We start from the raw sequence: 26001 nt of genomic DNA on the forward strand, positions 1-26001 counted from the left end.
AGATGACATAGATCAAAATTAAGACTAAGATTTAGTCATGGGTATTTTTAGTAAAACTCATGGAAAGATCACGGGCAGTAAACAAAAATTCACAGCCCGTGACCTGTCCATGACTTGTACTATATACCCCTGACTAAATCTTGGTTGCTTTTGAGCAGGGACTTCAGGGGCACCGTGGGTGCTCTGGGGCAGGGGGCACCCCAGGACCGCCGCTGGGGCAGGGGGCAGCCCAGGACTGCCACTGGTGCTTGGGGGGGCAAGGGGGTCAGCGTGGACTGGTGCTCGGGGAGCGGGGGCAACGGCACGCGGCCTGGGACTGCCACTGGTGCTTGGGGGGGGGGCAGCCCGAGACTGCCTCTGGTGTTCGAGGGGAGAGGGGGCGCACCAGCGCACAGCCTGGGACCACTGCTGGTGCTCGGGGGGGCACATGGCCCGAGACTGCCACTGCTGCCGGGGAGGGGGGCGGCACGGTGACCCGATACTACTCCAGCAGTGGCCCCAACTGCTCGGGTGACCCTGGGGTCAGTCACACCAGCCACTGCAGAAGTCACAGAGGTCCTGGAAAGTCACAGAATCCATGACTTCCGTGACCTCCATGACAGACTCGCAGCCTTAATCAAAATCCAAAGTGACTCCTTGCTCTGGGTATCCCGGTGCCTTTTGTCTTTGTGTGTCTGACTTCTCAGTTGTAAGCTCTCCAGTGCAGGGACTGCCTTGGTATTTGTCCAGCACTGACTGCCTTGTCTGCACTTTAATAACAGTAATAATAAGGAGAAGACGGAATCATGGGACAGAAGCAGCATTTAGACACCAACCTGCACTGCAGATGGTGTGCAGCTGCCCCATCCAGGGAGAGCCTGGGGACACACTATTGGGCCCAAGGGCTGGTATGAGACATAGGGTTCAGCAGGACATAAGAAAGCACAAGCCTTGACCTCTTTGCCCAGCCACACTCTCTACACTGGCAGCAGAGAGGGTGGCTGGTGCTGGTGCCTGCATTGTGTTGGTCCTAAGGCCAAACCCCAGCAGAGGTTGGCTCTAGGCTACTTTAGCTTACCTTCCCATAAGGTCACTTATAGAGCTGTGTGAGCCAAATTTCTAAAAGGCTAAGTTTTCAAAGCAGTCCATAGAGGGCCAAATTCTCACAGGTCCCTGAATGCACATCCTTTACATTTGCACTGGCAGTCTTGTGTGCTCACGTGGCATTTGCTCACACAGTTAGCCATCTATATACCTGCAAGTTAGGAGGTATTTCTCATGCTAACTGTAGGCATCACATCAGAGTCTGTGTTGGAGAATGTGCCCTGTATCATTTATCCTTGCCCCCTAAAATGTTGTCTTGAAATATAGTGGATTGTTGCTGTTTTCCCTCACCATATCACTGGACAGACATAGATCATGACGCATTACACACCATGTCCTAGAAGGGCCACTCCTTCTCATTGTAATACCTGGGCTACTCAAGTTCAAGGCTGATCTTGTTTTAAACACATTCCCAGGTCCCGTAGGTCAGTTTCCAGTTCAGACGCAGCAAGTGTCTTGTGGCTGCACTGTATATTGCTAATGCATTTTGGGGAGGAAATGCAACGTTAATTTTTCCAGATACCAAGATTTGTAACATTGAATAAATTCAACTACGAATGAATTCAGAGTTCTAACAAATGGGATGTGAATTCTCATTGGCTGTCAGTGATGTCACAGCCATGCACCTAATGCCCAATAAATGGCTGAGTTTTATGGACAAACTCCATTTCAAAATGGTAATAAGTAGAGCAAGCAGAACATAGCAAGAAGATTAGTGCACTTCTCAGCTACTTAAAGTCACTGGGGCCTCAGCCTTGTGTTTCATAACTGTGCTCCTGGTAACCTATAATTACGTAAAAGTGAACTACTTGTTGAGTTTTATTGCTTGAGAAAAAAGAAGTATTGGGAATCTGAGTTGTGAACATGCCTGCAAATCTCATCTCTAGTGCACAGATCTCTCCCCTGCCTTCACTGGTAGAGCACAGAATACATTCCTCATAGGCTTGGAATTAGATGTGGGAAGGTTTTAGCCTGGATGAGCAAAGGATTGAGACCCAACCCCCAGGGGAGCTCCCATCCATCTTGAGGCCAAGGGTGACAACTGCAGATCAGGAGTCTTCAGTGCCCTCTTACCTATTTTAATGTAAAATGCAGGCCCCAGATGTCCTGATGCCCCTGTCCACCTTTACCGTTCAACTGGGCTGCAAGCTAGAATCCTCCAAATCCAAGTGCACCAGAGGTCATTTATCCAGAGCACCACGAATTCTTAGCAACCAATATAATTCAAACATGCAGAGGAAAGAGAATGGGGAGCAGTCATCCACTGGAGTCCACTGAGACAGGAGGCTAAGCTAGAAACTAGCACTCTGAATGTTGTACCTTTCCCAGACACACAGAACAGGTATTCTGCCTCCCACCCATAATGCTGGCTCTGCTGGTCCTAATTCCTGCAGTCCGCAAGAGCATGTCAAGGTCCAGCGGTGTCTTTCTGGATGCTCTTCCATGACACATTGGTATCAATACTCCTAGCTACCCACTGGCAGCAGGGTGTGGTCATCTGGTGTTCATGTAGTTGCCTGAAGATGATTATCAGAATTTGAGTCCCATCCCTATTCAGATCCTCGCTTCTGCTCAGCCTTAATTTCAAATAACTTGGTTGCAAAATTTCAAAGCTCCTGAATGGCCAATAACGAGACAGAGCCATTTCTACAGTGAACACTTCCCCTCACATCGCTATCAGCAGCTGGCTAGCACCTTCACTTTGTTTGATCTCACCACTGCTACTTTGCTTAAAGAAATGTTGACCAGCTGACTTTTCAGAATTCATTGTAATGCTCTTACACACTCTTAGCTACATATGAATTTCTCAGGTGTCACTAGTCTAGGCATACCAGGGTCACTCAGAACTTCACAGCCACAGTGCAGGTAGAACTCAGACCCTCCTTCTCCAAAAGCACAGGACTCACCATTTAGACTAACCGACCATCTCCATTAGCTATTAGCAATAAGGGGCCTGTGACCTGCAGATGACCAGCTCTGATTCCATCCAGTAGAGGGGAGTGGTATATGCATACACTCTATGGAGCTCAATTGCAATATTATAGTTCAAGAATTATATGCTCCTGTTGAGAGCAACATATCTTAATATCTTTTGTCTGAAAATCACTAGTGGTTTTTGTATGTGGGAGGCAGGGAAATATTTGTATACCCTGTTGAGAAAATGCAAGAGTTTCTAATTGTGCAGTCTGAAAGACTGCTTAACTTCTATGGCTAATAAGCCAAACCAATTCATTTAAAACAGAATCTTCTTCCCTGTGCTTTTACTCCTCTCTATTAAACTGTATGTCCATGAAAGCTTATGCTCTAATAAATTTGTTAGTCTCTAAGGTGCCACAAGTACTCCTGTTCTTTTTGTATTTACTCTGTCTTTTCCCCACAGGAATGTTTCTGCACAAGAGACTATTAATAAGCAGCACCTACTGTGCATTTCCCCCTCCTCTCCTTGCACTCCCTGACTATCTCCTCCACACAACTTATTCTGCTTCTTATCCCTTCCACACAGTCGAATTGCAGACTTTGTCCCGCCGAATAACCCCAACTTCTCAATACACCCACCCTGATCCTTTAACATGCTTTATACATGAAGGCTGGAGTTGAGCGTGCAAAAGCAGTTTCAAAATGACACAATGACAGGCTTATTTGCGGAGAGTTAATGACAGAGAGTAAGTGCCAAGTTTTAAAAAAATAAATTAACCAGATCATTTGGTGAGAAGAAGAAAGAAAGAGACTAATTCCTCCTTTTCAGTGTTTGCCACAGTTCCAGAGGGAAAGCCCTGTTGCATTCAATATGCTGAGTGTCAGAAGATTCAGAAAAGCCAGTGTAGTATGATTTATTCCATCTTCGGGCAAGGGAAAATATGATAGATTTAAAGATGATAGATCAAAATCATTTAAAATAATAGATTAAAACCTTTGAAATCTGGCCATTGTCAAGTTATTTGTAATGAATCACCATCATCCTCTTTATAGATAATCTGTTGAAGTTTTAAAACTGAAACTGATTGGTTCTTCAATGCAATTGACTGCTTTTTTGTTTTTGAGATGTTGGGTTTTTTTTGGTTTCTGGGCTGAGCCCATGGGTTTGTTATTGTAGGGTTGCCCAGGAGCTGGGCTGGTATTGTAGAAAGTGCTAGGCTGGGCCTGCTGTGGCTCAGACTTTCAAAACAGGTTGGTGCTTGACTGTGCTTTCAAAAAAATGGTGTCCATCCCACAAACACGCACTCACATGTCTAATGGCCAGCATGTGAGTGGTCCCATAGAATTCAGTAGGACTAAAATTGAACACAGGTAGAATGTTTGCAGGGTCAGGGCCTATGTAAACAACTCTGCACCTACTTTGTACATAAAATTACCATGATTGCATGGGTGACTCGGGCAGCTGTGTGTGGGCAATGCTAACGAAGAGCATCTGCACATGTGCAATCATAGTTATTAGCCCAGCCTGGACTAATACATTTTTTCCACTGGGTTATAATGGTTTGGTCTGACATAGGTGGTTCTAACCTGTTTGGCCATAACCAACCTTTATTACACTTGGGTATTGTGGATAGGGCCTTATGTGTCCATCTGTCCAACTCATACTAATAAGCATTATGTATATAACTGAGGGAAGAAATATTCCTGTACTATATTATATAATGGGGAGGGAAATAAAAACACACCAAAGCCTTCAGTCATGTCCTTTATTATCATGGCGCCTGATCCTGCAGAAGCTGAGTCCTTACTGAGCAATTTAACTCCCCTTGAAGTCAGCTACTACTGCAAGGAGCAGCAGTCCCTTCCACTTGGCTAGCTGTTCAGATAGCCTCCGGCTCTGGAGAGGAACAAGCCATGGGATGCAGCTATTCACCTGCCCAGGCAGCAGAGCCTGCTCCATCCCCATATCCCCAAACCCAAACTTTCTGTGGTTCCTATGAAGAGCTCCTCACATGGAGGGGCTTCCACTGGAATCTAAGGAGGGCAGTAGGCACTGCTTAGAAACAGCGGTGTTCCTCTTCCAAGCCCAGTCGCCTCAGGCTTAGCTCCCTCCTCTTCTTCCATTAGCAGAAATGGAAGGGAGCGTATGGGCTTTGGTCTCCCTTCTGCAACACAAAGCCCCCACACAACTTGGCATGGGGGCCAATTTCTGATCAAGAGAGGCTTAGGCTATGGCTACACTACAGCTTAAGTTGACATAAGTTATGTCGCACGTAAGTTAGCCACATAATTGATGCTGGCTTATGCGCCAGCATGGACAGCATTACGGCAGTGGGAAAGCTTCTCCCACCGACTAGCTAGCACCACCGGCAGGGGCTGGAGTAATTAAGCCGACGGGACAGCTCTCTCCCATTGGCTTAGACCAGTGACACTAGAGAGTTTACAGAGTTTACTGTAAGCTCTCTAGTATAGTCATACCCTCAGTTAGGACTGGAATAACAGGGAGGAAAGCAGCCTCCCCCAAGGGAGTGTAGAGTGAGTATCAAAGTTCAAGGCTGTAAAGGCCCTGTACTTTACCCTCAGAATGTGAAAGCACTAGCATTTCAGCACTCTAAGAACATCTTTGAACTCTCCCTGTTCATTGGTATGTCTCCCATGTGTTCCTCCAGCTCTCTCATAGAGACTGCTGTCTTTTACCTCTGGGTCGTGCTACTTACTCAAGATATGATTCTATCCCCCTTTGTTACCAGCCCCCCTCTCTCTGTTTATACTTTGGTTTCATCTTTCTAGTCTCCGTTCCCTGTCTGACTTGAGTATATGTCATAACTGGGGTCCACTTCTCTTTTTTCCAGAAATTAGAAGTGATTCTTGTTTTCGAGCAAATAAAGCCTAAGACACTTAAATGTTACAGGTGGCTGCTTTACCTATTGGTGCAGCTCTCCAAAGGTTTAGGCTGCAAAAAGTGACATTTCTCAGGCAATGATTCTATTATCATCATTATTAGTTGTATTACATTAGCTCCTAGCAGACTCTGCTGAGATCAGGATCCCATTGTGCTAGCTGCTTTGCCTACCTATAATAAGAAACAGTGCTTGCCCTGAGCAGCCTTTGATCTAAATTAACAAGATAGGCAAAGGATGGGTGAAAGGAAGCACTATTATTCCCACTTTTGAGGCACAGAGAGGCTAAGTGACATGCCTGAGTTCACATAGAAAGTATGTGGCAGAGCCAGGAATTAAACCCAGGTCTCCAGCGTCCCACTTTAATGCCCTAGCCACAAGAGCACGCTTCCTTCTAATGCAGTGTAATCTCTTTGAGTATTTTGAAAAATAAAATGGGTGAGCTACTGTTGACTGAAAATCATCTGACATGCCTGGGCACAATGCTTTCTGATGACAGATATTCATAACAGTTTTATTACATGTCTCTAAGTACACAGTTACATGATACGGTACCCCAGAGAGTTCAAAGGAACTTGTCCTGCCCAGTGGTCTATGGCATAAAAATAAAACACCTTTTTTAAAACGAAGAATCTGATTTAGGGTGGAGAGGTTAGTGACTTGCTTTAAGGAAGATCAGTCCACACTACACATTACATATTACTGCTTGTTAATTCTGAGCAGATTTCTGGCTCATGAAAGGTTTCAAATTGATAGCACAGCTATAGTACAGGCAATTGTATTACTAGTTTCCCTACATTGCCCATCGATGGGCTTCAGCCCTGGTCTGGAGGGATCACTTCTAGGAATGGCAGGGTAGATCAGTCCTTGGCCCCACTGCTGAGGCTGCCAACAAGGGAACCAGCTGTCATGGAGTTTTGGGTGATGTGAAGACAAATCTACTAGGGATGCTTGGGGGCCAGCTCATTTCAAACAGCCCTTAGGTGGTAACAATCTTGCATCACTATTGGCCAGGGTCAGACTGGAACTAATAGCTTAGAAGTAACATGCACATTGTTATCACCAGCTCACAATAAAGGGCAGGGCCAATCAGAGGGGAGCCAGGACGGCCATTTGGCCTGGGCCTCAAGCTCAAAGGGGGCCTCAAATTTAGACACTTGTTAATTTTTTGGCATTTGATAAGTTTCGCAACTTGTTTTTATGCACATCCCTATCGGACCAAAAAGTGACACACCAGGGCCGCCCAGAGGATTCAGAGGACATGGGGCAAAGCAATTTCGGGGGCCCCTTCCATTAAAAAAAGTTGGAATACTATATTCTCATGGGGGCCGCTGCAGGGCCTGGGGCAAATTGCCCCACTTGCTCCCCCGTCTGGGCGGCCCTGTGACACACTCTCTCAGCATAGAGCTGCAAATTTAAGCAAATAAGAGATGTGATTTGGTAAAAGACAATTTTTTTGTTAACGGAAATAGATTTTGTCATATTAAAGAGTTAAAAATGTTCATAAATATTAATAAAAATATATTGGGTCTGATGGCACAAGATTAGACCTTGATGAACGTGTCCTCTCAGATCATCTGATTATATAAACAAACCAGTACTCGTGGCTGGTGCTGGATCAAGTGTGTGTTGAAAGGTAGAGAATTGTCGTCATTTTTTATTTTTATTATGGCTTGGGGCCTCAAAAGCTGGAAGTGGCCCTGGCCTCTCTGGACCTCTGAGAGGGCCTGATAAAGGGCATGTTATCACCAGGTAACTCAGATACAAAAAGCTCTTATTCCAACACCACCAGCTAAATTCTTGAATGTCCCCAGGCTTCTCATTCTTGGAGAGCTGTGCATGGTACAGTATCTTTTGTATACTCATTGCAAGAGAATGCTCATTATTGACATGGAAATGCATGCTTTTAAAAACAATTACTACTTCGGGTACGTCTACACTGCAGTAAAAGCCCACGACACCGAGTCTCAGAGCCCAGATCAATTGACTCGGGCATGCGGGGCTTGGGCTCAGGGGCTAAAAATTGCAGTGTGGATTTATGGGCTCAGGCTAAAGCCTAGGCTCTGAGACCCTTCCCCCTCTTGGGGTCTCTGAGTCCAGAGCTTCAGCCCGAACCCAAATGTCTACACTGCAACCTCGAGTCCCACAGCCAAAGCCCCATGAGCCTCTAAGTCAGCTGATCCAGGCCAACCATGCAGTCTAGATGTACCCTTAGTAATGTGGATATATACAGAAAGATACTCTAACAAATCCACCTCTACCTAGTTTTTCATGGTTGTCACCCTCAAGAATACCCATGGCCACTCAGAATTTCACAACAGCAGTGAGGACAGACCTCAGATCCACATGCTTCCAAAGTATTTGAACTAAAGGAGAATCACCATTAACTGTTAGTTGTATAGGCCCTATGGCATACAGTTATGTAGTTTGAATTCCAACCAGCAGAGGGAAGTGATGCACATCCACTCTAGACAGCTAATGACAATGTAGCTGTTGTATTAGACTGAAATGGTATCATCTTGTGGGACACAAAATAACAAACATTATCCACAATAATTTTAGCCCAGTTAGACGCCTAAAAACATTTGGTCAATTTACATGCCTTTTTTTTTTTTACCCAAGAGAATGTTTTGCAAGTAAATAACTGGCATTTCATGAAACTACCTCATTTATGTATGTGGGGCCACATTTTCCAATAGCCAGATTGCCAAAAGTACTTAGGACCCAGACACTCCCATTGTAACCCTTTCTGCCTCTGTGCTCCAACAGAGCTCAAAGCACCCAATATGCCTTCAACATGCTGAGCACTTTTGAAAATCAGACCACTTATTCTGGTGCCTAAATAAAGAGGTGAGCTCTTTTGAAAAGCTGGCATCTAGTGTCTAAGCCCTGATCTACATGCAATAAATCAATACCCGCTGGATCGATCACTGCCCGCCGATCCGACGGGTAATGTAGACATACCCTTATAGTATAAGGCAACAGCCATGAAGGAAAATAAAGGTACAACAAGTTTAAATACCATTACAGCTTCAACCCCTTATCAACAAAGGGCAGAAAATTGAAAGGTAAAACTGACAATGCTTAACAGCAGGCATTATACTTTATTTTTCCACACTAGGATGATTTAAAGACAGTGTTAGTCTTGAATTTCCTGACTTCTGTTAGTTTAAGTCAGCCCTTTAATGTTATATCTATGTAGGATGGTGTGGGCTTTTCTCTTGTTATTTAATTTTTAAAAGCCCTGTGTCTTTAACCTTCAGGATAACCTTGTCTCAATCTGGCTCTCCTCATTGGGCCGTTCCTTGATGAGCTTTTTGTGCCTGATTAATTAGTAAGCTGGAGTGGGGGCTGCTCTCTTTAGCAACTCATGCCTCCCTCTGACTAACTCCAGATCCAGTATTAAATCTCAGTAAGGTTTGCACTTACCTGCCTTGTAGCACAGTTTTTGGGTATCGATACGTCTTTAAAACTTTTGATTTTATTTCTTTGTATTTATTTAGCCATTCACTGTGAGGGAAGGGGGCAGACTATAGGCCTTATTCTGTCATTATCCCAAAACTTTTCAAAGAGACAACAATAATTTTCCAGCACAATTGCATGTTTTCAAGTGTTAATAATTTTGCTTTCTGGAACATTAAGCTTACAAATGCAGCTTTGGTCATTCCCAGAATGTTAACAGGGAACCAGATATTTTAGGAAGACACTGTATTTGTTTTTATGCATGTACAATTATTGCATATGCATGTGCAATTGTGATAATAGTTCATGCACCTTTGTGGTCATGCATTTTTGACAAGGTAGGCCCAAAAGAATAATACAAGTGTGATCATAGTAATACTGAAGCTAGACAAATTCAAACAAGAAATAATATTCAAATGAACAGTGAGAGTAATTAACTATTGAAACAACTTACCTAGAGACATGATAGATTCTCCATCACTTGCAGTCTTTAATTCAGGATTGGACATCTTTCAAAAAGAGATGCTATCACTCCAACTGAAGCTATGGACTTGATGCAGAAATTATTGGGTGTGGTTTTCTGCCCTAGACTAGGTCATGATAATGTCCTTAAAATCTATTAATCTATTAACTTAAATTTGACAATGTTAGGCATGAATGCAGTATTTGTGTCCCCATAGTGGACAGGAAAGGAGTAGAAGTTATTTTGTCAATAAGATGAGGAAAAGTTTCTGCTTGGGACAAGTACAAAGTTTTTAGCTCCTTACCTGAGTTGAGTTTGTGGCTGCTCTGTCCAAGTCTGTTATTTCATTGATCTTTTAAAAGACCAGTTTTAAAAGGTATTTCTTTGTCTGTGAGATGATACTTTCTCTACTAGAAAGTGATCTCCAGATGTAAAGGGCTCAGAGCTTAAGGATTCCTACTTCCAAAGGAGATGCAAGGAACCATTCATAGATTCATAAGAGACCATTAGATTAAATAGTGCAGCATTTAAATAGCTTAAGAACTGAGTGGGTCCTATTCCTGCTGCTGTCTTTGGTGCTAGTAATTCAATTACAAGTCCAGTGTGTCAATGGACTGAAAATGGACTTACATGAGCCACTTTGAAAACCAGAGCCTGACACAACATTTTAATAATTAGCCAATATCTGATAGTATTTTTCAAAGAAGCAGGAAGTGTGGGTGAACTTTAGTGCACTTCAGTGTTCAAGCTACTATGTCTGACTTAAATAAACGTAGGTATGAATTAAAATGGAAACTAACCAGCTCACAGAGATTTTATTCAAGTCACAAAACACAAAGAACCAAATCCATTCCTGGTATGAGGCCACTGAAACCAATGGGAGTCACATAAGGGATGAATTTGTCTGGATTGACTCACAGTTGTGGTAGGAGAAGATAGCTCTCAAAGTGAAAATATTCCTTACAGTGCCGGGATGGTAAGAAGCTCTGGAGATAATAAATGCATGTATCCCACCTATCAGTCTGGTAGCCTGCTATCCAGTTGAAATCATGCGTCAAGGCAGGTAGAAAGCTATACCAGTGATCAGATATGAAATCAAGACAGGGAGGCTGATTTTCCACTGCCTTGTGCAGGCAGCTACCCAATCCAAATGGTAGCTTGTTACAACCCCTTTTGCACTAGATAAATGATTGTAGTAAAGTTCTAGTATTAAAAGAGTGAGACTGTAGTGAGTTAGGGCAATGGTCTTTCGCCTTTCAAGACAGAGTCAAATCTTGACTTCAATTCATAATGAAAAAATAAATGAGTAGATACCAATGATTGCTTAATGCTTTCCATCTTCATAGGAAGTGAAACGACTTTAGTGGTCTCAACCTAGTTCTGACTAGTGCAGCGGGAACCCTCTCAATTCCGGTTCGCACAGAACTCGAAGAACTTTCTTGTTAACCTGCTTCATGCATGAGCTGCGAGCTGTGACAATTAAATCATTCATGCACATGCAAATGGTGAGTACCAGGGACCAGATCTTTAGGCCAGACTATACTGTGCTTTGTAAAGGACTTAGAGAGGAAAGTAAATCTAAGCAACCTTTCTGCCATAGTCTTGTGGGCAGCCAGTGCCAACTTTGGCCCCTGACAAAACTTAGAGCACCTTCAGGGCTGCCTGTGTTTGCATTTTTTAGGTCTCAATTCAATTGAAAGCAGAAATCAGGGTAGAGGTGCACATATGTTGATTCACACCATTTATTTTGTGGGTGAAAAATGTAGGTGCAAGCCTCTGTTCAGTGTGTGTTACAAGTTCCCCTCTGTGCCTGATGCACAGAGGATATAACCACACGACAGCTAAGGTACTTAGTCCTTTAGCTCTGGAGTTTGTGGGTTCAGTCCCTGGTCCATTAAACAAACACAAGATTTGCTGTCTCAAAAAACTGCCTATATGAAATGAGATTAGGCTAAATAAATATCATAAAACAATTCCCAGACAATGCTTAAGGAATTCCCAGAGACAGTGCTACAAGCCTGGAAACACAGACCTCTGCCCAGGTTTAATGCAGAAGGGACCTCAGTCTGATGGCACACACCAACTCACTGATATCACGAGAAAAAATACCTTTCTTCTTCTAAAACTGGGAGACATTTACATTACCCAAGTATGAAATAAAAATAAGGTTGTCCCCAAAGAAATTACAGAAGGTAAAAAATATCTTAGACCATTGCCTGCCAAGGGTCTGAAAGAATCAAGGGCTGAGATTAGGAGAATTTTTGCAAGGAAAATTCCCCTCCCCCATCCTTTTCATTGGAAAAAAGGGAGAAAGGGGATAGGGGGGAAAAACATCAAAACCAAGAAAGAAAAAATGAAATGATTTTTTTTCCAATTCAAAAATAAAAAAATAACTATAATTTGTTCATGAAATTCAGTTTCAGTTTTTTGACCACCCTAATTAGTTCAGTGACCATTATACAAGTCAGCTGTATTGTCCTCCTTTACTTAGGAATGGCCCAGACCCAGAATAGCAAATAGTAAAGATTAACAAGCATTGGAAGATCTGTGCAGAACTAGTCCACATTATTCTTTGTTCCAATCAGTGTCATCAGTTCCTCGTTTCCATAACCACCAATCCTGCCCCCATTAAAGTCAATGGGAACTTTACCTTCAGTGGGATCAGGAAGAGGTCCTAGCACTTTTATATCATCATCTGTTAATTGAAGATTTTTCATAGCTGTAAAAGCTGAAAGAAAAAGCATATGGAAGAAAGTACATGCTACTACATATATATAACATGAAAATATGCAAAACCTGACTATTGTTTATATTGCAGTAGAATCTATACACCCCAGACAAGATCGGGGCACCTTTTTCCTAGGTGCTGTACAAACACATAATGAGAAATGGTCTCTGCCCTATAGAACTTACAATCTAGACAGACAACACAATCACAGGGACAAAGGCAAAGGCCACACAGCAGGTCAGTGGCAATGCTGGGAACTGAACTCAGGTCTCTGATCCCCAGGACAGTGCAGTGCAGTGGCCTAGGTACCGGATCAAGCTGATGTGCTTTCTCACAGGCATAGGCTTGGCCTGCACAATGTACAAACGTATCAGATTTCTTGGGCCTTTATATTCAAACCAGGTCTCTGTTTTTGTGGGAATAATGTTGTGTTCATTATTGATTTGTGCTTCTGCTTGCAATTCACTGCAGGGGTAAAATTTCAAGCATAACTCAGGACGAATGAAAAATTGCACCCAACAAAAAAGGATGTCTGTTGTTTGTTTGTTTGTTTTTAACCCCTCCTTGAGAAGACACGTGAATTTACTTCACAAAGAAAAAGCACTAATATCACGGGAGCTGAAAACTGACCTGAACACAAACCAACAAAAATCCTCTCTTTTGAGCATTTATGCTTTAAACCACACAGGTACTTTTCAAAATGTGTCAATCTAATGAATTTAAATAAACAAAACAAAATTGTAGGCCAAATTCCCTGGAGCCTGTGGCAGTGCTCAGAAAATAACCTGAGCAAAAGGTTCAGGCGGACGAAAAAGAGAGTCAGACTTTACAACTATTAGACATTGCTGGCTGCCAAAGGAGTGGAACAAAGTGAAAACCAGACAGTGAATCATCTGCATTGCTGTATACAAAGCCCAACTGGGAATTCAGACAGAGCCTTTCATTTTGTTGCGCCCAGCCCTTGGTTAAAAAAAAATGTATTAATGTTCTCATTAAATAGCCAGGAGAAGCAAACCAAGAGTCAGGTTCCTTTCACTTAAAACTTCTCTTCACTCTGCAGCCTCCCCCTGGTTCTCTTCTGCTTGTACAGTTCACCACCTTGGACTGCTGCACTAGCATGTTTTAGGCATTCAGGAGCTGACCCGAAGCCCACTGAAGTCAATAAGAGCCTTTCCAGTGACTTCACTGGGTTTTGGATCAGGCCCCTCGCGCCTGTCATGCTTTAGCTCTGCTTTTGGGAGAGGTTTTGAAAGACGAAATTAGATGCGTGAGGCACAGATAAAAAAAAAAAAAGTGGGGGCGGGGGAGGGAGTTGGAAGGAAAGGGACATGTTCTCTCCTGACAGACGTGTCACATCGCTAGCTAGTTAGAAGGTTAAAGTCTGGGTGCCAAAAGGGAGACCATTTACAGAATATGTTGATTGACAGGCAGGCAGGCAGCTGCGGGGAGTAGAAGGACAAACTCCTTTGGTGGAGCCCAGTTGCTAAGGGAGGCAAGACCTTTTAAATGCTTTTTATTTGGGGGGTGGGGAGGAGGCTGGAATATGCATTGCAAAGCCATTTTATTATTTTATTTTATTTGCATGGGACTTGTGCAGTAAGAAAACATCAGCTGGAACTTAAAATATGACACCTTCTGAGCTCTCTCGCCTTGATGACTCCTGATTTATGCTGGTGTAAACCAGACCAGAATCGGCCCCTCTGAGGCTACATACAAACACACTGAAATGCTTAATCTTGAGCTGTCTCTGCAACCTTTGAACAAGCCTCAGCTTACCATCCAGGTATATAATCACCAGCCTCAGCTCAGTTACAGAACCTGTCTGACAGGCTTAGGGTGACCCAGTCCTGCAAAGTAGAGCATCAGCCTCAGACCCCGTAGACAAGGTAAGGAGGCGTCGCAACAGCACCAGAGATCCTGGAGCAATAGAAAACACCAATTATCTCTCTGTCTGCCTTTCAGCACAGCCTGTTTAAACACCTGTAATTTACTGAAGACTCAGACAGGTTACTGGACTCATCAAGAGTAGTGCTCTATGGCAAAAAAAAAAATACAACTTACCTTAATTTTAACCCCCTCTGTCAATGTGTAATGTATTTTAAGAGTGTTGAGTCCAATTTTAGTATATTTCCAGAGTGCTAAAATACCTTCTGAAATTGTACTAGGCCTAATTGGCGAAAATTAAGAACCATGATCCTTTTGGGGGGAATCCTCAGGAATTAGAGATTAAATTAACACTTGTGTGATGTATCCATATGTGAAGATATGAATTTTAGTTCTCCGGTTTTCACATCTACCAGGTCCCTGGGTCCAGCTGAACTGTGTTTAGTGCAGGGGAAGGAGAGGTGGCTCTAAGCTCCTCTGATCTTGGAGATGACTGAGGTCCAATACAGCCCCCAGCATAAGGGCTACCTAGAAGCTCAGAGTAATTTAAAGGTTGCTAAATTACACCAGATGGAACAGTCCTAACTAATGGCTGGGGACCACCGGAGTACACTACCTTCCAGTCAGGCCCCTTCTCCCTTGCTGCACCCAGCCTGCCCAGGAATGCTTCCTCTGCCTGGGAACAAGTGGCAAAGAGCTTGCTACGCTACTTTTATGCTCTCTGTGCCTCTGGTGGTACTGGAGCCAGAGCCCAGGATGTGTTCCTGGATTTTAAGAGAGGTTTAATAGGTTAATGTGCTCACTTTCCCCTTCACTGTATGCTGTTGAGGTCACAAATGAAATGAGTCTGTTAGTCACAACCTTACCTCTGGTGTACATTTCATAAAGGCCATTTGGCATGACTGGAAGCATTTGCCCGTGTGAGGCTCATGACCGCAATGAAGCATTGGCAGAGCTTGCAGGGGACCGCAGAACTGGAAATGCTGGGAGTGGTGCAGGTTTGGACTGAGAAGCATTGTATTGGGGGAAGCTTGGACTGGTCTTGCCCTCACGATACCTGGTTCCTGCCATTGCAATCCAACTCTTCCTCTCATAAACACTGATGTTCATTCACAAATTTAAAATAAAACAAATAGGGAATAAACTCATTGGTACTTCCTATTTCTGGCCTAATTGGAAGAGAGAAAAGAGGTTGCAATAGCAGGAGAAAGGCTGTTCTTGCCATATTCCATCCCGATTAGTACCAAGGAACCATGCAAATACTGGAAATCAGGTAAGATGGTCTGTTCTCATGATATATTCAATCACGTTTGCAGACCAAAGTGGTTCAGAGAATTTAAAAGTACCAAGAAACAAACAGCTGAGTCTTTGAGGTTTACTATAGTTAGTAACTAACAAGGCCCTGATCTTGCAAACACCTAGGTGGGTGAATATCTTTAGGTACATGAGTAGCCCCATTGAGGTAAATGGGAGTACTCATAGGTGTGAAAATACTCATAGGTATACATTTTTGCTGAACTGAGGCCTAAAGAATTCCACTATGTAAAGAAATTAGTCATCTTGCTAGAAAATAGATGATTTGTGAATATAATGCAATTCATTTGAACTTGTTCTGCCTTTCAAATCATTCTGCTTAGTTACACAGATATTCTAAGTAATCAATCAATTAGAGTAAAATTCTAGGCCAAGATTTTTAAATAACAGGAGCCTAAAGGCTTGGATTTCTGACGCTATATTGCGGCATCTGCCTGATTTTCCAAAGTGTTGAGCACCCAACACCTCCCGTTGACTCCATTCAAAGAGGTGCCTAAATATGAGACTCCACTTAGGCTTCTGTTTTTTAAAATGTTGGACCTAGTCCCTTTCAGTTACTATTTTTCCTTTGAGACTTCTGTACAATGATTATGAAAAACACCAGGAAACATCCATTTATTTTTTTCACTTAATAATTAAATTTAAACATTTGTTTTTAAGGAAGGAAATTCCCAAGTCCTAAGTCTTATAAGATTTAAGAAAGTGGGATTGTCTGGATAACTTAAGTGGGTGGGTGTTTTCCCCATGATCCTCTATGAACTGACTGACTTCTAGCATGTGCTTGCTGTATGGAATGTGGAGGGAGGTTTAACTGATTGCTGTTCTACAATATGTTTCATTGTTCTTTATTCTCTTACAGCTGTTTTTGTGAGTGTGGGTTTTGAGGGACTGTGTGTGGTTTTTGGATGTGGGTAGCTTGAATAAAGACTCAAAGGGCCACATATTCAAGGAAATTGAAACTTAGCCTCCACATTTGCATGCCTCGAACTACATTCCTATATATTTGCACACTTACTTTTTGGTGGCTACAAGCTTTTCTCATGCAAAAACTCAGATGGGATTCACGAACTATAACTGCATGTGCAATCTGGACCAATAGATGCCTAATAATTGGCCCGAAAAGGAGAGAACTGTAATATAGAAGCACAGCCAAGATGGGGTAAATCTGCATAGCTCTGTTGAAGTCAATGGAGCTTTGCAGATTTATATCAGCTGAAGATCCGGCCCTGGATGTTTCCTGAGTGAACACATTCAGAGAGAGAACTGTGCCATTCAGTTCATTTTTATGTGGCACAGTTTACAGAAAGCAAACGCTTTGCCAAAGTAGCAGTTCTCACCTGATGAGTATTTGTATTCTTAAAGACAGTCACACATTTGAACTCCCCAACGCTTGTGGTGTGGTTCGGTCCCATCTCTGATTATGAGACTTTGCTGCTCTGATTGGCACCTAGATGACCCCTCAATACACTAAGTTGCTTTCTTATAAAAACACAAGAACCATGACAACCCAGATAAGGGAACTAGCAGTGTCTGCATACAGAGGGGATTTCAACATCGTAACTTCAACCAAAACATGGGCGAATGAAAACTGATAGGGGCTGAAAATTGCAGACTGGTTCACAAGAGATCTGAGAGTAGGGAAAAGGTAGAAGTGTGTCCTTAAGTAAAGGAATATTCTAATCAGTTGAGATGGGAGACTACGGGAGAAATAAAGATGGGGGCAAGGGAGGGAGAAAGTTAGGATTATTGTGGCTCAAAATCCCAGATAAAAAGCAGAGATGAGGCCAAACCAAAACACAGGATACAAACACTACCAAACTGTGGATAACACCAGATCTAGATTTGTTTTGTGTATGTAATTAGTATCTCTATAATAGATCTATTCTAAACCCCAATACCCCAAAATACCCCTAAACTTTGGAAAAGTTTGAATATGGATCCAGTTCTCACTTTTGCATCTTTGGCCTCCTCTCTGCTGAGAAAAATAAAGTGCAATCTGATATTAGGAATGTATCATGCTATATTTCATCTGAGCAAAACAAGCAGCAGGGTGATAATATAATAAAGAATCATCAGGGTTATAGGGAATTTCAAGTACTCAGGCCAAAAACTAGGACACTTCAAGGGCCTTCAGTAGGAATTACATGCACGAAAACAAGGGCTGCAGGATTGGGCCCTAAGTGGAATCAATAATAAATCAAGCAATAACATATCAAGATGAGAGAACATTTAAGCAACAGTGACCATAATTTAGTGAGGTTTGTTGGTAAGATCTAAGTGAGACCACAAAAAGGGAAACGTATGGAGGCTGCATTTCCTAAGTGCAAATATTTAATGAATGTGTGGCGTGTTCGGAGGAGCTGAATGGAGAAAAATTATAACAGGAAAGGCCCAGAGCAAGGCAATGGAAAGAATCGAAAGAGAAGTTTTATGTCTGTGCAGGGTGATGCCTGTCACCTGGCAATGAATAGGGGAGCACAAGGAACAGGTCCATATCAACAAATATGAAAATGGAAAAAGCAGAGTGGGAGTGGGGAAGGGTTGAGAGACAGAGAGAGTTTGTCAATGCAGGCGTGACTGAGGGGAGCCTTATGAACGATTTGGAAAGAAAAGAAGCTCTCTCCAATATGCAATATAACAATATTATAAAAGGAGAGTGTTTATACACTGGAGCACCTGCCGGAATTCTGAGGTTTTTCAAACAAATGTAGCTGACCCACTAGTTAGAACAGGAGACTGAAAGTTCCTGGTGGTGCCACTGGCTGACTTGTGATCCTAGATAGGTCACTTACGCTAAGTTTATTTATGGGAAGTTTCAGGCAACCTTAACTACTAACTTCACCTGTAATAAAATGATGCTAATAATAATTGCCTACCTCCCTGGGGTGCTGTGGGGCTTAATTCATTAGCCCAGTTTTAAAAAGCTTTGAGATTCTTTACTGGATGTACTGGTAAGAGTTTTGCTATTATTATTTTTGTTTTCGCGCACTTCTCTAATTCTTAGTTTTATCAGGAGCCAGAAGGAGAAGTGCCAGAATATTGCAACAAAAGCTATTCTCACAATAACACTGACCCACGCTGGAATCAGGAAGTCCTGTCAGGAACCCTGTTCTCATGAGGTTTCAAACCCCATTTCTAGGCCAGAGAGGTTTGGCTAAACTTTGGTTAAGCCTCCCTTTAGCTGGAGATGTCCAAATGGAACCTCTGCAATCTCACAGCGCAAGGGCTTTTATGTTCAGTTTCCACAGGCTAAAGAACCAGATGCTTGTGCATTCTTATGTCTTGAAGACTCGCCCAGAAGAAGGTCTTACTACATAAACATGGGGCTAAAATATACAGGGCCTTCAGCTGAACACTATGGAAAAGTTCTGTGGAATTTGATTGGAAATTATACATTTGCTGTAGGTTTTTGAGCCAGTCTATAAAACTGAAAGGGAAACCATATGTAAACTAGATGCTAAAATGTACAGGGCTGAATTTTCTAAACCTTCTTACTATTTGTTATTTACATTACAGTAACAAAAACTCATGCAGGGTGTTGCATAAACATAGAGGAAGACACAGCCCCTGCCCTGAAGAAAGGAAGAGCTGAAGGTGAGGGAAAGGGATGCTACATAAAAGCAAAATGATCAGTGTGAGGACCAGCAGATAGCCCGTTAGTCCTGTTTGTTAATTACATTTCTTTTATTCATATTGGAGCTGTTTGAAATTTTTCAGTTGAAATAATTTAAATGAAAAATTGCCTTTGTGTTCAAACAAAAATTCAAAATGTTCTGGTCTTTCAACAAGCCCCCATTAAAAAAAAACCCACTGGAAACAAAATTGATTTTCAAATAGTGAAACCAACCAAAAACCAAACATTTTCCACATTTTGATTTGTCATCAAATAACTGGAAAATGCCATTATAAAAGGCAAAGAAAATGTGAACATGTTTTGTTTCTTTCCAAATTTTTCATGGGAAATACTTCTCATTTTCCAACCATCATACCTTTTTGACTGATCGTGCTTTTTATGGATCAGTCTTACTAATTAGTTTGTAGGAGTGGGTGACTCGGGAGAAGATAGGGTTCATGTTATACATATTCCATTTTAAGAGATCCTCCTCTGAGGTGATTTTTGACACCCTGATGTACTGTTGACACACCAATGGATTCCCTCCTTCCTTTCTGAGAGATCTGTGGTGCTGAGCGGTTACCCAGACAGTTACTCAGGTATGACCCCACAGGAGTCCCCTTTCACCCTTTAGTTTCATCTGTGTGTAAAGCGGCTAGAAGGAACTGAGCCATTTGCTGCTGATACACAGCTCTGCGTCTCCTCATCAACAAACACAGAGTTTGTAGCCTCATTACTGTACCTGCAACTGGCATTTTCCAGAGCAACCAGCTGCATCTCAGCCCAGAAAAGCTGGAAGTGATGCTCTTTGTTGGGGTATATATTTAGAAGAACAGGTGGATGGATTGTCTGTGCCATCTATTGATAGTATATGCCACCTTTCACCAACATGGTTTGCAGCCTTGCGCTGCATTGGGTTCATCTCTTCTCCATTCCCAGGTCATAACAGCCCATAGTATCTATGATTGTGTCTAATCCTCTGTAATGCAGGCCTTGCAGTGTTCACGATTATCCTTTTCAGCACCAGGCTAGAATAACATATTGTGCTCTACTTAGGCCTATTGTCCTTGAAGTTCAGCAAGAAGCTTCAGATGAAGTTGCAAAATATAGCTGAGCAGAACAGGGCCTTTGGAATTTACAACATACTGAGCACCGCTTTGTACTTGCTTTCTTCTGGGTGCAATTCAAGGTGTGAGTGATGACAATCTTCAAAGCTTTGTCTGGCAATGAGGCCTGAACTGCCCCTGATCTCAGACGCTGTTTGCACCTACACATTGGCTCACACAACCCAATTGTATCAACCAACCCTGCACGCCTCCCAAGACAGCCTCAGCTGCCTGGAACATGCTCACTCGGCTCCCCATTGCAGCTAAGTTACAATTGTCTGCTAGGCTGTTGCTTTGTGTTTGAACGCTCCATATCCAGCAGCAAGGCTCTCTTTAGCAGAGAGCTCCTGCTTTGGAAATTCACTGTCCTTGACAATTTGCCAGAGCTGGATTTGGCCATCTTGAGGGCATGATGCAAAGGCATATCTATTTTATTTGGCTTTTTGGTTGATCTGTTTTTATTGTTATTGGCCCACTTTGTTGTTATACATTTGATTTGCTTATCAGTGTTACTGCTGGCAATCCACACTGTGGTTTTATGTAATATGGCCCATTGTGGAGAGCTAACATCATTGGTGCTTAAAATTTTGGTATGAAGCACCTTCCAGAGTTGCCACAGTGATAAGCACTATCTACGTTTCCAAAATAAATAAATGCATGGTATTCGTGCGTGCTCTGGGGGCAGGACATGTACATTTTTCACGTTCATGCGTGTGAAAACTTGGCCCTAGGCCTTTGGGAATACTGCACCTTCTTTCCAGACAGGAGGGCAAGCAAGGACAGGCATATACCAGGCAGAGCCACAGACATGTAGATGCACAAGGTAGCAGAGCTGAGGCATTTATCATTAGCTTGTGGTTAGTAACACAGCAGAGAAACTCAAGCACCACCCAGTTTTCTGACTATTATTCATTTTTTTATCTTGTCAGGCACCTGGAAAGGATTTTTTCATAGGTAACCAAAAAATAATCATCCGATAGGAATTAGTGATTTATTTAGTTTTAACTTTCAATGTGAAAATGTCTATAAAATGCAGATAGATATAGTTTGGGGAGGAATTAGGGCAGTGATCCTGTAAGCACTTATGCTCAGGAAAGTCATAGCTTGCAGGATCGGCCCATTAGTCAACAGAGGAAAGTTGTTTGTCTTATTCTGGCTTTAGATTCTGTGGTCTCTGGGTCTACTGCTGTAAAATGCTGAACCCCACTCTTTGCCCAGTCACTGGGAGCTGTGGGCGTTCAGACTCTCTGCTCAGGATCGGGACCTCAGTGCTCCCTCCTGAAAACATAACGTAGGGCAAGTGAGACGACAAGCATTGTCATGTTTTGCAAGTGTGGTTTGGTTTTAATTTATGGTGATACCCCAAAGTGCAATGATAAATATTATAAGCGGAGATGGTAGCCCCTCCTTTTACTGAGGTAGGCTGATGCTTTCCATTATTAGCCCCTAAAGTTTTTCCTAACATTGCCAGACTTTAACCATTAGGGCTGAAATTTTCTATGCCAGGGGTCCACTGGCATTGAAAGTTCAACCAAACAGCTGCTTAGAAGAAGCTAGGCACTCATATACTACACTCATGAGTGTGGTGTGAGATCCTTATAAAGAAGAGGAGAGAACTGAACTTATTGGTGAGAGCGGGCCGATTGTCTGCAAAAGTTTCCAGGACTGGGGAGCTACTTGGAAGGTTTGGGACTGGAAAGCTGGTTTGATGGGTTAAACAGCTTCTCTTCTAGAGAAGACATTGGGCACTCATGTATAACTCAATTTAAGTTGTCTATATGAAGTATCCAACTCACTTGAGTCTGTAGAATGGGGTTGTAGATCTCATGAGAACAGACTCTGTCAACATATTTCCAAGTGGTGCTGGTTCTGGTGCATAATTGGAAATGAAGAAAAGGTATCCAAATGCTTCAAGAACTTTACTAAAGGTCTGATTCAGCTCTAGAATAGGCTGAAGACAGGGGGGAAGGAAGAAAAGTTCTTATTTTTTTCCAAACTGGCTCACCAATCCCTGAGAGGCAAATACACCCCAGTATTTTCAGAAGAATTAAATTCCATTTTCTCACTACAAACAGTGTCTCTAAAAAATGTCTCATGCCGTGAAATAACAACTGTGAAATGCTTAATTAGGCAGGGTGTCATCTACTCATTTTCCATAGTCTTTTAGTAAAATTCACAGGGAAAATTACTTGAGCAGTTGCCTTTCAAGAACCTCCAGTATGGTTGCATGTTACAGTTGTTATATCAGCAGAAGATGGTTTTAAAAAGATATTGATTAAGGCTCTGATCCTGCTCAGATTTATGTGCTGTGAAGTTCTTTCACAAATGTCTGTAGAATCTAGGCCTTATTTTGTTCTCTTGATTCCAAATACCCACCTGAACACAGGGGAAGTTCTTATCCAGACCTTCACAGCTGATCCTCTCTCTAGAATGGCATGTCTATAACAGTGGATCCCAAATCTGAGTGCCCCAACCTCAAACTTTGGGAGACAGAGTATCTGAGTTCAAACATTGCTGCTCAGGCCCATCTTTAGTTTTGGGCTATTATGATTTTTAAGTGAACATTTTTGCCTGTGAAATATCAGAGGCTGGAAACTTGTTTCGTATATTCCTTAGGGCAGTGGGACATCTGCAGTGTTTTACCATGCTGTCCCTATTCTGTACGAGTGACTTCAGCCCTGATCTGGACTTTCCTGTATCACCAACCTCACTTGGAGACAGAAGTAGTTATTATTATTTGTTCAGTGGCAACAGTGTACTCTCTCTGCTTCAGTCCCCCTACCAAATCAGAACTATCATTCAGAGACCATTGGATGAGTATAGGACACTAAGGAAAAAAGATGGACATTTATTTGGGGTCTTTGTCAGGTCTATGTTCTTCAGTCACAGAATGAAGTGTAAGGGCCTGATTTTGAATTTGCTTATCCTAGTGATAGGAGAACCAGACCCTAAGTGACCTGAGTTCCTTGCCCTACCTCTGGATCTTAAGGTGCACTGCAGAAACTGCTAACTGTGCAGGCTTCAGGGAGGAGTGTGTGAGGGATACTTCAGCATGGATCTTCTTGCTCAGCTCCGGGAGTTGTGAAAGAAATCCGGCAAAGGCTTGAAAAGAGGGACTGTTTACCTGCAGTCCTATAAAAGATGTGGGTCATACCAGTATTTGCACAGAGCCCAGTCCTGCACAGGCAAAATTCCCTCTGAAGTCTCTGCTTCCACGGTAGTCAAAGGGTGTTTTGCCCAAATGAAGAGTTTGCAATTAAGTGTGAGATGGATCGGAAAGACTCTAGTGGGCAGAGCAAGCTACCAAGGCCTTGCAATAAATGCTTTGCTTTAGTATAAGGAAGAGAGGCGCAACTCGCACAGGTTCCAGCTGGCACAAGAAAGACTGGGTGGGACTAGTTCAGAATAAAGTTGGGTGGTAAAATAAGCATATACCATAACTGGGCAGGGGAGTCCAATAAAACATTAATTAAAAGAATAGCGAGCATCATAGCAAGGGTGAAGGCAATGCTAATTTGCTTTGCAACCTGATCAAATGGAACTACTGGCCCTGAGGGATGCAGGCACTTTGGGGGTTGATTGCCAGAGTTAATTCACAGCTTTAAGTTTGCAGCTTTGCTGCAGGCAGAACTCGTCCCAAGTGAGCTAAAACTTTCAATGTACTTATTCTGTCAGAAGACTTTCTTTTGTGACTGCCTAATTAATGAGGTTCGTATCATATTAATATGGGGAGAAGTTAGCTGCCTTAAAGGTGTGTCAATATATACATTTTTCTGGGTAAAGTGGTTTGCCTTTGGCTACTCTAAAATATAAAAGCTATTAATTAAAGCATAGAATACTTTGAAAAAAAATTGGATTCCTAAAGTCTAGGGAGGGAAATTGCTAGAGAAAATATGCCAAATGTTTCAATAAATTGATATGCTAAAATGCTTAACTAGAAGTATTTTAAAGATTTTTCATAAAGGCTTCACCTACTTTTCCCCCCTCAAATGATAGTCAAGTGATCCCAACCAAACTGTTATTTAGTCAAATAAAACTAAACAAACAAACCCCTCTAAGACTTGCTCTTGCAAGTTGTTCCACAGTTGTATGTATTACTGTTGGGCCCGTAGAAGCATAGTAAGAGATTGTCTTTGTTCTGGGGACCTTGCAATCTAAATCAACCAGCCAAAGAAAGAGTGGGGGAAAGGAAGTATTATTACACCCATTTTACAAATGGGAAAGTGAGGCAGAGAGAGATTAAGGGTCAGATTTTTAAAGGTATTTAGACATCACAAGATGCACATAGAGCTGTATTTTCAAAGGTGTTTTGGCACCCAATGATGCCTAAGACCCAAATCCACAGAGGTATTTAGTCTCCTAGTGTCCATTGATTTCAATAGATGTTAAGAAACTAAATACCTTTGTGGATCTGGGTGTGAGTGACTTGCCTATGCTCACACAGGAATCCTATAACAGAGCCTGGAAATGCACCAGAGGTTCAGAGTCTCAGCCCAGTGTTTTAACATATGACTATTCTTCCTCTCTAGGGGATGCCTAGGTAGAACAACTAGCAGTATTGGGGCCTAAATTACACTGGGAAATCCAGGAGAAGGAGTATCCCATGTTTTCGGCTCCCACTTGACAAATTCTGATCTTGTTCTCCTGCCTCCTTGTTTCTAAAGAAGCAGAGAACAGCTGCTGTTTATTTATTTCCTTTGCAGTTCACCTGCATCAGCAATAGAGTGACATGCTGGGGCTTTACAATTGTCACTGAATTTCTGCATGAAACTGATGGAGCACCTCATGGTGTCCTTCTTGGAGTAGCCTGAGCAAAAATGCTCCTCTGCTCTGACAGTCAGTGTCCTGGGGCACACAATGAGTTCAATAGTCAGGGGAAGGGGGAGAGAAATCCCTCAGTTTAATTGTCTTGCCTGGCTGGTGAGTAAGGCCAGCTGATGTTCATCAGAAAGCTGGCTGGAGCAAGCTTGGGTCCTGAGTAAAATGCAGACACACCTGTGGTTGCTAAGGGAGGGGTCTGAGTCTATATATATAGCTATTACTCCTCTGCTTGAGGAGTAGTAGAGGAAGGAATGTGTCACAGTAATGGTGTTGTGGGGGTTGAGAGAGGCTAGAGCTCAACTGGTGTTGAAGCAGCTACTAGCTCAGGGACAGATGAAGGGTCCTATTTCCCCAAGTAGGTAGTAGCTAAATCTCACGTGGGGGTGGGGAGCATTTAGCATGCAACAGCTGACTCGTCCCTATAAGATGATAAAGCTGCTTTGGAGAATGGGGTATGGATTGGTTTGAGGCCCCCTGCATTTGCAGCCCAGTGCGGGGGTGGAGGGCCTCTGGAGTCATAATGGGGGGAAGGAGGAAGTATCTTGTAGCATAGAGGCTGAGCTGCTACTCTGAGTTGGGTTGAAAGTTAGAAAAATGGCTGCTTCTAGATCTCTAACAAATACAGCACATGGGATTTTCATATAACACTTTGCGGAGATCAAGTTACATTATAAGTGGGTTACCACTGCCCCTCTAACAAAGTGTTCCAC

Source organism: Chrysemys picta, chromosome 13, assembly GCF_011386835.1.
Source record: "Chrysemys picta bellii isolate R12L10 chromosome 13, ASM1138683v2, whole genome shotgun sequence".
Taxonomy (NCBI): Eukaryota; Metazoa; Chordata; order Testudines; family Emydidae; genus Chrysemys; species Chrysemys picta.